The sequence below is a fragment of the Schistosoma mansoni genome, chromosome W (genome assembly GCF_000237925.1).
Source record: "Schistosoma mansoni strain Puerto Rico chromosome W, complete genome".
NCBI classification, from domain to species: Eukaryota; Metazoa; Platyhelminthes; class Trematoda; order Strigeidida; family Schistosomatidae; genus Schistosoma; species Schistosoma mansoni.
This window is the reverse complement of record NC_031502.1, coordinates 45302450-45316455: the sequence shown is the minus strand read 5'-3', so window position 1 is coordinate 45316455 and position 14006 is coordinate 45302450.

Genomic DNA, 14006 nt, shown 5'->3' with positions numbered 1-14006 from the left:
ATCTTTATCAAGCTTCATTTTTATCTGGTTGGCACAGCACCAAAAATGGGTATATTTTCCAATTGTAGACCTATGTACCCCTCTTTTTAATGTTCCATCTGCTCTTCTAGTTCTTTGAATATCTAGAAACGATTTGCTATAATTCTCTTCCTCCCCTAGCGTAAAATTAATCGATGGATGTATGTTATTAAATATATTAGGTAAAATATCCTTTTCATGTTCTTTTTCTAATACTCTGAAAGTATCACCTATACAACGACAGCAAGATTTGTGTCCTTAAGTGATCCATTTTCGAGCTTTTCAAGAAAAATGTCTGCTAGTAGAGTGCGTAATGGTGATAATGTCATTCTATAATCAATATGTCATTATATAACCATAACAGAACATAACTACTCCATGAGTATTATTTCATATATATATATATATATATATATATATATATATATATATATATATATATATATATTTGTATAGAGCCATGATGAATAACTAATCGAGAAATATATACTTACTTTTCAAAATGATGATAATTACAAATATAGTGATAATAGAATTCCTTTAAAACAGTGTAAGGTAAAATAAATTGAAGTATAAAAAGGTTAATTTTATGAAGGGAAGTAATAATAACGTTGTTAAGAGCTTGAATATTCATTATGAAGATACATAGAGAATTAAAACTGAGAAGGAAAGGCTCTTTATGATAAGGTAAAATGTTGAAGTTGAAATGAACTGTGGTCACGGGAATATCAGGAACAGAAGCAAATCGTTTGGCAGTCAAATCTGTATGGAGAAGAATATAGAAGGGCAGGAGACGGGTGTGAGGTAAAAAAGGAAAGAAGCGGGGAAAAAATCACGCGAGACAAAGACCATGGTAGGAAAAGAAGTTATACGAGTTTCCTATGTACACATAATTCTGGTTTTTCCTGGTATATAAGCAGTGCTTTCGGAAAGCTAAGAAGACGGAAGATAACTGCATTTGTCGGTCAGAGTTGCTTATAAACAGATTGCTTTAAAAATAGTACTAAAATCATATTTTCTCGTTTACATAATTTGTGTAAATTGTCTAAAATTTTCAATATTTTATGGTAGGCAACCACATGTAACTTTAAATACTCTATACTTCTTGAATTGTGTTGCTTAATTCTGCTAATTTTGGTTTTCTTAACAAGTCAGTAAGTTAAACCTGCTAAACTAACTCAGAAAGCCGACTAGCTTTTCGGGAAAGGAAAAGAGCTGTAGTATAGATTTACGAGTTTGCGGAGCTCAAGAAGACAAAGCAGACGGACACATCAGCGGGTTGTTTTGATACAATCCTTGTTATCATGGTGGGGTTCAAGACAACTAGATTTTATGAAACAAACAGACACATCACTAGTCTACTTTTGTGCGGCTACACTAAGGACTTGCATATCCGTATTCTTTGTAACAAAATAAAAGCGCGGAGAACATTAATATGTACACCAGTAAGAGATCTAGGTAAATAACACCTCAAGTTCAAGTTATATCTGCATTCAGAACACCCAGAGCAAGGGCAATACACTCTGTAGTACACATATAGGTATGAATGCAACTCGATTTTGTTGCAATAGACTGGAGCTCAATGGCAGTAGGAAACGCAAGAAGCAATTGTCCTCAGACCATTGGATTAAAGGTCATGCACATAACACAAACAGGTTGAGTGTTGGCCTTTTGTACTGGTTGTGACACAGTTAATGACTGTGGTTCACTTCAGACTGAATAGACTGTCCTCTGGATAATCCAGCCAGGCACTGAAAGGGATAATTTGTTTATCCAGTTCTGGATAATATTACCTCAAGCCCTTCAGGTACTCCCTAATTACGACATGATAGGAAATTAGTCCAATTTCCATCAGTTTTATCAGAGTAGGAAGTGAACTCAATCTCCACCTAGCTGCTCAAGTTAGTTAGTTGAACTAAGCTCCACTACCCCTGGAGGACCTCAATGAAGTACGGCTTGGGCTTCTCCCTGGTGGACTTTGCCAGTGTAAATTGTACGTTAATCAAACATACTGGCTGGTTAATAATATAGAAAGCTAATAATATGTCTGATAACAAATTGGCCATCATCAACATCTAGAGGGTTACGAGTACAACTGTATATAGTCCACTGTAAAGCTAATATTTAGTCAAACAATTATGGGTTTTATTAAAATGGCAAAAATTAGCGAAAAACTAATTCCACCTATTTCATTGACATACGAATTTGAAAAGATTCTCCAACAAGAATGATTTAGGCATGTATAAATATCGGAATGCACTACGAGAGTTTCAGATAATTACCAATTTAAGTTTTAAAACAACTTGAAAGATCCCAATGAGTTTTCATGTAAAATAGTTGTTATTTAGCTTAAATACCACCGTCTTTGTCCTTCAACATGTGAATACATCTATTTGAATTTAAGGGGTAATCTGGTTGAGAAGCTACTTAACAATTATCAATATACACCTAGTGACTAGTTTATTAAGTGATGTCTGTGTCGTAACAAAGCCAAACGGATAGTCTTGACAGTTTGATGACAATTTTTGTTTAAAAATATTTTGCAATAACTTTTTATCAAACAGTAATTGTCATATATATATATATATATATATATATCTGTCGATTCGTTTTGATCAATAAAGCTTCTTTTTCATGGAGGTAGGCAGTTGAACTTGAGTATAGGAAACTTATGTATCAGTACCACGATCGAACATTGTTTAACACAGTAATAAAACATAATAAGATAAATATTGCCTCATTTTATTAATAACCACACCAAATGTTCATATCTTTATAAAGCTAAATAAAGAAATTTTCATAAAATCGAATTTTAATAAAATACTTTAATATTTGAATAAGTAAACGTCAACCACTTCATTAAAACTATTTGTTCAATTATTTTACTAAAATTAAAATAAATAATTCCTTCTCTTTTTTCTTTCTCATGAATAGTATCTTGGTAACAAATCAACCATTTCAAGTACTCATTAACTTATAAAAATATTTAAACATAATAACGAATGATTTTTTTATTTTCCTTTTGTTATTTAACTTTTATTTTTAATAACTTGAAAAATTTTTAAAAGGAATTTTTAAAAAAAAGAAACATGTATGATCATGTGGTAGACCATTTTATTCTTAGTTGATGATTATAAAAAGAATATAAATTTCTTTTAGAGTCATGGTGATTATTGTTTCGGTTTATGTTAAATGTGAATGAATTTCTTATGTGGTTAAAAAAAAGTTATTTGAATAAATAAGGATTGTTCTAAATTTATGATAGTTGCTTGATAGTAGACTATTTGTTTGTTAGAGTGGAAATATATACATATACTATTGACTAAATTGTATGCAGAATATATTTTTGATCATCTTTTGATGTCTTTAATACAAAAACTATGAAATGGTTAATTTATATATATGGGATTAGAATCAATATTGACTCATGAATTGTTTCGGTTATTAAGGTTTTTGTAAAAGACATGAGTTTGTAGGTAGCATTACTAAGGTTTGAATTCATAATTTCGAATAAATTAAGTATTGGGTAGATTGTTCTAAAAAAATATAATATATTTGTAATATCCCAATGAGTAGAAAAATTCGATTTTCTGACGTTTCGTGACTTAGTGTAGGCCACTTCTTTTCTTATTCTCTGAAAAAGTGGCTTACACTAAGTCACGAAACGTCAAAAAATTGAATTTTTCTACTCATTGAGATATTCCAAATCTATTATTTTTTAACATTATGTCAATATTTAGTGACTAAATTGCGTTTATCGTGCCGGAGTGTTTGCTCATTAAGTAAAGAATTGATGTTCAGATTTGTGCATAGAATGTATTAAATAAATGAACACTTAATACTTGTGAAGATATCTATATTTAATATACACGGAATTAATTAACTTCTGTTCCTTCTTTCAGGAAGACGTTTGAGGAAGGCATCAGGTACGCTTGGTGTGTTACTCACATTTTAATGTTTAGCGGTAATGATCGATGTCATTTTTTGTAAATGATATCATTTTTATAAAATTTATATCCTTGGTGATAATGAGTGTTGCCTTCCCAATATTCTATACGGATATGCGTTCGTGTGCCACTCACTATCAGGTTTCCTTTTGTAGATACTGATTCTTGTCACTCATCATATTTTACAATTTGAAAATAGTAAGTCCTATTTGTTTATCGTCGAAAATCTCAGCTAAATATATACACAAAATATATTTTATGTTCTAAAAATGTATTTATACAAAATTCCGAACACTAATCTTCAATTAACATAATATTATTATCTATTATAAATTCTGTGGTAAGAAGACAGGTTTAGCAATAAGATTTATTATTCATTGTGTCGGACCATCAAAATAAAAAAAGTTTTTGAGAATTATTTTAGAATAACCTGCAAATCATTGAGAATGTAGAATGTTCATTACTGTGAGCAAGTAACTATATCATCTATTCATAGTTTTAACTCGTTCAAATTACATGAAATCTTATCTATATCCTGTAGGTTATTAAGTTCAGTAACAGAAGACACTTGAAATACATGGGTAAACTTATTGTATTTATTCATTGTCAAGGAACAAAGCATTTGATTATATCATACAATTAATTTAGTAAATTCGAAAAGAGAAACTGTCCCATATCTTCCAAAAAATTATATTAAGTTTAACAATGTGACTGTATAAGAGTGATTGGCTTGTGACACATAACTAATTCATTCAATGTATAGTCCAATTCTTACGTAAACAGAAAGTGTTAATCAACAACCTAGCTAAATGGAAAATTTTGATAGGTCGTAGATTAACAAACACCTTGTTTAATAAAGTTGGAACAATCGGAAACGAATAAAACAAAAATCTATGACAGTGATTATACCACAATTTTAGACTTTAAGCTATATGTCTTGCTGATTTCATTATATCGTACCGAAGAAGATAGCAGTTTGGACTGATACACATTCGTACTAGACTTTTTGTTGACTATTATGACAGAATGACTAACAACAATTGATATGATGAATCTGCAAGAGATCTTTCACGCTATATAAGACAGTATTTTCCTTTTAACAAGGAAGCAACGTTGTTGTCGTTTAAATGTTAATAAATTACAGTATTAGGTGAATTCAGTGTTGGCTAAGTTTGAATTTCGTCTGGTTTCAATACCAATATTTTCTCGATAGTGGACATGAAGTGAACGCAATTGATGCGCTCAAAATAATCAACAGACAAAAAACATCAATCTTACTCCGTTTTGCTGAGGCGATCTCCTACCTGACTTTTATATACAGAATGAATGTTTGATTAGCCTTTCCATGCGATAATGACTAGATATTTGTCTGATAACCCTTGTTAGTTTTAATCTTTTTTTCAAGCATATCCCCAAACTTTTTATTTTTATTATTCTTGCATGTGATGATATTCATCTCTTACATAGTCTGATTGACGTCCACATATTTATTTTATCATGTTGGGCGATTACCCAATTATTTACTAATTTTATTACCCTTACACAACCTGTGAATAAAAACTTCCCAGCACATAAATACACATCGATTTTAACTCTGTTTATTCATACACTTTGTATCCTTATTCTTCTTATCACTATGGTTTTAGTTACATTTCGAACATTTATCTAAACTTTATAAACTAAAGTATGATAAACATTTGTTAATAATTATATTATATAATAATTATAGTTATAATAATTATTATTATATTATTAATTGTAATTTTAGGTTGCATGAAGTCGATGGGAAACTGTGAAATAGAATAATGAATTCATTTTATTCTGTAAACCTTGTTGCTCTTGATCTGTTTCTTTGAATTATTTTCTTTGAAAAGTTGACCTTTCGTGCGGATTACTGAAGAAGACATGTTATATATGTCGGGCTAAATTAAATCTATAAAAATCTAGATTTTTTGAAGAGATTGAAATATTGAATCATTAAAACACTTTGAAAGTTGTCTATTATGAATCTGCTTATTACTCATTGTATTACTGACGATTATTATTATTATTGCCAAAATTCAACAATCCATACAGAGCTTAGAATGAAACGACATGTAACTAACATTTTAGTAAATTTAAAAGAATAACTATTTTTAAAGACTGGGGTAAACATTATGAGAAAATAATACGCTTTCTGATAACGGAATTATACTCAATAGAAAAACAGATTTTACAAAAAGTGAGAAATGTCGTCTAAAATGTTAATTTATTTTTGATGCAATAGGTGACTACTTGGCTGTATGAACAATGGATAAGGAATGAAGTGATTCAGCAAAACGTCTTTATATTCTATGATATAATTTTTAATAGTTGGATTTGTGAGTCAATCTAAGCTAGACCACCGTCGGAAACCTAGAAGTGATGAAAGGCCGTTTCGTCTTAGTATAGGACTTCTAAGCGGTGCTCATCCACGACATGTACACCGTTGGATGTCGGACCAGTGGTCTGGAGGTTAGGAGTTTAAGTGAGAGAACTAAGGTCCTGGATATAAGTTCCATGAGTGGGGTCGTAATGTGCACTGCTGAGGAGTCTCATGCTAGGTCAAAGCGACAGTCCAGTGCTTCGACGTTTTCACTGAGCGACTCATGAATTCAACTATTAAAAATTACTACAATATCCACAATCCTCCATCATATGATATGAATTTTAATAAAATTAACAAAAATTCTACAAAATGATAATGTCATATAAATTAGGGATTCTAATAAATAGTTTCATCATACTACTCAAACAGGTCCCACAAAGCATCATTAGCAATTTTTGAAAAATTGTAAGAAATCTATTTTACCCAAATTTGTCTTCCACCTATGCTATTGACCGGTATATATCCACAGTTTTGAAGAGTGTTTTGTTATGAGCTAGGATATAAGATGATTTTTTGGGATAGGTAGATTCTATTCACGTTTTGTGACCATAAGAATTACCATTAATTATCAAGTACTGTGTTTATGATGACAGGTCATTCTGATACGTGAGTATAATCGATTCTTTTAATCAAATGACTGTAGAATGAGAGAGAGGGTAATAATACTGGTTAAAATCATATCACAGAGTATACTGACTGTTCACAGAAAGTGATCAAATCTATAAAAGTAAATTAATCAGCTTCAACTTAAAAATATTAAACAGGCTTTGTTATATCAGATAAAATTGTTGTACATTGGATTAGTAATGTCTACTTCAATATCTAGGTATTCGACCTGAATGACTCCATACATTATTGACTTACAACATAAGTTTAGAACCTTTTGGGGTTTGAATGAACTAAATAATGACTATGCATAATATCATGGGTGATTTTATGTTGAATAGATGGAGTGTGACTAACTATAGAATTCAGGAAAAGCTATTCTTTCTATTTAAGACCCACTGACTGTATGTCCATGGATCTCAGATTTGATTTTCACTCCAGGATTCTAGCCTTGTGACTTTTGTTTCGAATGGCAAACGCGTTATTTACTTAGCTACTGAGTCCAGATAGTCACTCAATATGCAACGGACACGATTTTTAATCTAATTTGTAATGATGTGGATTATCCCGTTGATGACATATTGACTGTATACTATGTAGGTAACCTCAATATAAACATAAAAATGAAGATATTTCGACCAAGACGGGTGAAATCTCATTCAAAATATTAATAACTAGATAATTCAAACCATTACAAAATAAAACATTAGAAAGTTTTGTAAGTAGTCACCACATTTCACGAGTTTACTTTACTTTCCTGTGTTAGAACAAAGTATTAAGTCAACTGATCCAGAATTGTACTTTATTACTGTAGTCCTGTATATCGCTTCTAGCTTTTATTTCATAATGAATATTTTAAATTATTTAAAGCTTGTGTAAATATCTCCTAAATCATGCTTTTATTATTCTTATTATTATTTTTGGTATTTGTATGCTCCTACGCTTTTTTCAAATTTCAAAAACAGATGATGAAAGTAAAAACCACTAAAAACTTATTTAGTTTAATTTAAAATAATTATTACTTGCCTAAAATATTATCATCTTTAATGTAAATTAGGTGTAGTGAAGAACACAAGCGTTTGGAATGTGTATGAAAAACAAATAAACATTATTTCTCTATCTACATTTGGAGCATTTTCTTAATTTTAACGATAAAAATACATAGTTTTCTAAGTTGTAAGAATTACTGGACGGCCGTTTCGTCCCATAGTTGGACTCTTCAGCTGTGCGCACACAAGATTTCACCTCTGTGGATTCGAATCGAGGATGCTGGCTCAGTGGTTTAAAGGTTAAGCGTTCGCGCGTGAGACCGATAGGTCCTGAGTTCAAATCTCGCGAGGCGAGATCGTGGATGCGCGCTGCTGAGGAGTCTCACAATAGGACGAAACGGCCGTCCAGAGCTTCCAGGTTTTTTATGGTGGTCTAACTTCAATTGACTCATGATCTTAACTATTAAAATTACTATAATATCCACAAAACCCCTTCTGTTATTATATGAATTAATAAACTATTCTACAAATAAGTTTCTTTTTGTCTTTCAGAATTTAACAGAAGCTTACTTCTACGCAAATACTAATATTACATTCACTTTTAAATGGGGTAATACTTCTCTGATAAGTATGAAGATTTAAAATCATACTGCAGTATGTAGTCTTCATGAACTCGGTAACGCCAGGTCTATTAATTGCAGTAAAGGGGGAAAGTAACTTGTTAAAATAATAGGATTACATAAAAATGCAAAATATTTCAATAACTATTCGATATTTTCTCACCTAGCAGCAATTTATAGGTTAGCTCACTATATGTTATAATTATTTCATTTAAACTGTAACTGCTGGTCTTTAATCCTAATATTTACGTTTGTTTAGACATAACATATGGTTCTGATAGCATAGCATACTTTAAGTCGAATGGCTTAACTGAGAGGATTTCACTATTGCTTTAGAAAACAATATTAGAGCCTACTAAAACAGGGAATAAAGATTCGGACTAAGTAAATGGTCGTTAGCATAATGCATTTTTTCATTTTTAATTATTAAATCATGTTTAGCATGAAGCAATCGAGAGGATCCCAGAATCACTTAATCTTTCACCAATATTTTATTATAATTTTGTCTGCAAAATGAGTTATCTGACACAAAACGATTGTCATATACGAGTAAAACTAACAGACTTTTGTTACAACTAGCCTTGTTTGATAATTTAATAACAAATAATAAAAACAAATCAAATGTACATCTTAAATGTAGATAGTTTTAAAGTGCATTAGTTTCACATTTATTAAAATCCAAGTGAACCAGATAAAATTATTTTCACTTCATTGGACTTAGTATTGTTTTCCAGGACATATTTCCATCTTAACCAGTAATAATAATAAACTGCATATAAATAACGTCAATTCATTTGAGTCAATATTTTCCAGTGTCAAAAGCATTGACTATATGTTTATTTTTAATACTTTTAGTTTCATACTATTTACTGGCTTCTATTTGATTTTTACACAGGAATATCTGTTTGTACTAAACTTAATAATATTCCTTTTTATTAACGGAAATAATATTGATAAATAGATTATATATGAAGTTTATTATCATTCAACTTATGTGAAGTATCCCAAATGTTGTTTTTTAGGTGACCAAAACAATCAGTAAATTTAATAAGCCATTTGCTTGATGAGCAAAGATGGATAGTGGCTAGCAGTAGAATCCAGAAAGAGCGTTTCGTCCTATTTGGGACTCGGCAGCTGAATGTGCCTGCATCTCAGAGTTGATGTTCATTCTAGGACACGAACTCAATATCGTTCGCTTCAAACGCCATCACGTTATCCACTAAGCTACTGAGCCTGATGGCCACTTGCTTGTGCAATGGGGTGATCAGTTGCAGTCCTAAATATCAATGGGAAGATTCAACCAAACAATACCAAGTGGATTTGCTTTAGTCTAGGTAATGGTTTAAATTTTATCACCTAATTTAAATTTTAGATTTCATGTACTGTTAAAATGTATGAAGCTTTATATTTTCCTTGGTTGCATCGGTTTAAATGTCGTAAAAACGTTGTATCTTACAAATTAGATCAAATATGAAACTGAAGACAGTTTGCTTAGCCTTAATCGACTGGTTAGATAAATTAATTTAACAAAAAAAGCTAAAGATTCATTTGTAATGATTGTTTATAGTGTTATAAACAAAGATAATTTATTGAAAAATAACTTCTCACAATATTCAATATGTTTTAATCATGAAGTAGAAAACTGTAACAGGTTATTTTACTTACTCAACTTGCTTGTCGTCGTTTTTCAGTTCCTGTAAAATTAAACCTGTGCAAATTCACTATTTGGAAATAACGACTGAGCATTTTCTATTTATATCATGAACTGAATTCAACTCTATGGTCAATTCTAAATGACTTGATTTAAAGAGTTAAACATTATGTTCCAAATTCGATGAAATAAAGGTAACACATTTATACGAATATTCGTCAAGGTTAGAACGAATAGCTTGACAAAAATTGGGCGCTGAGTATAGAGAAGTCATTATATGTGAAAAATTATATTCGAAATAGTCTCAGCGATTGAAATTTAAATAATCCCAATGTTTCGTCCAGCTAATTTGTCTGGACTTCTTCAGGAAAATAATCAAAATCATCAAAGAAATATATAGTTTGAAAAGCCTTTAAGCTTTGATTTTATTTTTTGGGATTAGGTTTGAGAATTTCATACTAGTACGAAAAAGAAATATTCAATCTTACCTAGTTTTCAGCAGTTACCTATCTAAAGTCAAATGATTATCTAACGTTCTTTTTAAACAGATTAATTCCTACAAATTTCTTATTAATTTGAAATCAAATGAACGTTTTTTAGTTTTTCACAATCATTTAACATTCATAATTTTGATATTATCAAAAACTCAAATTTGACAATTAGATCTAGTGAATAACTTGAATAGGAAAATGGTTATATCAAACTTGTAGAACCTTGTTTACTTACACGTGATATTGTTGTTTGGTTTTTATTTTCAAATTACTTATTTCTTTGATGATAATTGATTGCGTTTATTTATGAATAATCATTTCATCTTTTTTTTAAAAAAATGGAGTCATTATGAAATATTGTGAATGAAATAAGGAAAAGTTTAGTAAATGGATGTCTATTAAACATAATAGAATTCATGAAACATAATCCCTTAGTGAATATAACTGCAATCAGCACTTAACAATTTTCATAGTTGAGATCATGAGTCAATTGAAGCTAGACCACCATCGAAAACCTGGAAGCACTGGACGGCCGTTTCGTCCTATTGTGGGACTCTCCAGCAGTTCACATCCACGATCCCGCACCCACGAGATTCGAACCCAGGACCTACCAGCTTCGCGCTGGAGCACGTAACCGATAGACCACTGAGCCGGCATCCAACGTTGTTAATGTCTAACTTCAACTGACCCACGAAGTTGAGCAACCGTTCGCTAATTGTCTTCAGTGAGTTAATATCTCTACAACAGTGACTAGTAGAGTTCAACCAAGTCTGTTGAAAATACTGAAATGTCCACAAAAACCTCTTCTGAACTTAACAATTTATTAAGTGTCAACGTAGTGGTGTAGTAATGTAAACTATTTACTTAAACTTAGTAAAATCAAAGTTAATATCATTACTAAGATATAAATTTGAAGTCATCCTTCATTCGTCAAAGTCTGAACTCCTTCATAAGCATCTTTTCTAGAGATAATAATTCACAGTACTTGGGCACTGAGTTGGTGTGAGACATTAAGGAGAAAGAATTTATTTGTAAAATCTCAGCGAATGCACTTGAAGTAAATTCAACGTTTCACCTGGCAATCTGGTCCAATCTTTTTTGAGGAAATATAATCAAACATCAAAATTATCGAATATATATAAGTACATGGTTCTCTGATTAACTGTAAACTAAACAGGACATCTAATCACGTTAACAATGTTCAAAGTAGGTATATATTATAGTGTTTATAAGACATGTGGTGTGATATGTAGTATGTGAGGATAACAGATTGTGTATATTCGTAAGTGGATCTGAGGTGTGAGGAAAAATTTCATTCACTATTTATCGCCTCTGAATTTTTAAAACACACAATTTTATATGTGATATGAACGAAATATGTCACAGCATGCATAAAATGGAGATAAATAAACAAAATAAAAATGAAGGAATGAATGTTTGTGTTATTTTTATCGTTCCCGTTAATTGTTTAACTGATTTGAACAGTTACATTTAATTGATGCTATTCAGATAATAAGTGATAGATTCAAGGGAATAAGGAGTTCAGGTTTACTTATTAATTATTAGTTACCATGAGACAGCTAGTTGTATTTCATCTATCCTATTAATACTATTTGGATTTGCCCATATATGTAGGGCTTCTTCTGTTAGTCTTTCTTCGTAAGAATTAAAAATTTATTGAACAATTCTCGTGCAACTGAAATCAATTGTATGACCTGATTCTATTGAGTGTAATGCTACCGCTGATTTGATTTCGAGTTTTTTTAATATAATTTGAGTTTTTAGGAATATGATATAGGCACAGTTTGTGTTTTTCAACGTCACATTCAGTTATCTTGATGCCTCACCTATATATGTAGCACTACAATCTTTAAATTTGATTTCATAAACATGACTTTGTTATTCATCCTTGTGTACTGGATCTTTAATTCTTACTACTTTTAATTGGTAAACTTGTTATTCTTTATCAATGAGTTTGTTATAGTGTTTATGATATCATAAATATGTATACCATAGATATCGTTTACAAAAAAATAAGTAGATTCGCCAAGTGGTTGCTTCAGAAGCTTATTCACTCTATATCTAGCACTACTAATAAGCTTATAATCATACCTATATCAATTATTTGACTTAATACTTGAGTTTAGTGTAGTTATTGATGGGAATTTTAAATCTAAAGTTAATACACTTTAATTGAACTGTTTAAAGCTGCTTCACATCTAGTAACATGGATTTAAGTTCGATAAGTATACATTTATACATCCTCTATTTAAACTTATTACGAAAATGAATCCATCAATTAATTTAACTAATGTTTACTTTCTTAACACACACACACACACTAGTCAATCTTTTCTTTTTAATTCAAGTAAATAAATAAATTTTCTTACGAAGTGAAAATATCATGCTTATCTTAAGAACACAAGCTATCTCAAACATTAAAATGCATTTAAACTAGTGAGTAATGATGTATTATAGTCATGTTACCTTTATTTGTATAAAATCAGTTTCATTATAATATACTTGATCATTTATTTTATTCGGTCAAGTTTGTTTATTAATTCATACATTTTGTGATAGTGGATTTTCTGCTTCGTTCAAAATTCAATGATTTCAAAGATTGCATATTTTCAATGTAGTAAGTTGTTAAATGATTTTGTTTATCATATTCTATTATTACTGTAAGTTGACTTGACTTTTATATATAGTAAGTATTGAGAATGCTTAGAACAATAACAAAAACTTAGAGATTAAACAATTAAACTCAATGAATGCAATGCAATCAACACCATTAGTCCACCTCTTTCAGTTCAAAATAAATAATGAAAAATAATAATCAGTGTTATTTTGATGAAGTTTTGTTCTCTGAGCTGGATGGTTTAGTCGTGGAGCTTTCGTCGTCATTCTGAACGACATCATCAGCACAAATTTCGGGTAGAAGTGAAGTGTTTGCATTTCTCCACATGTGATTCACAGCTTGTCCTGTGCACCTCGATGTTGATTGGTTCTTATTAACTTTGAGTCTGTCAGTGTTTATTTCAGTGTTAGTTTCTATCAGTCTTTTCTTTTTTCTTTTTTTTTCTTTGATGACTGTCTGATTTTTTACTAAGTGAACAAGTTGAAAAATATATTAAAAGTGTTTATGTTAAAATTGGTGCTTATATACACTTTTTAAGTCACCCTTAAAAATCTTATGAACAATATAATTTAATCACTAACAAAATAACACGTTTTAGTCAATACTTTTCTTTATCATTGTACCAATTATCATTTGTCT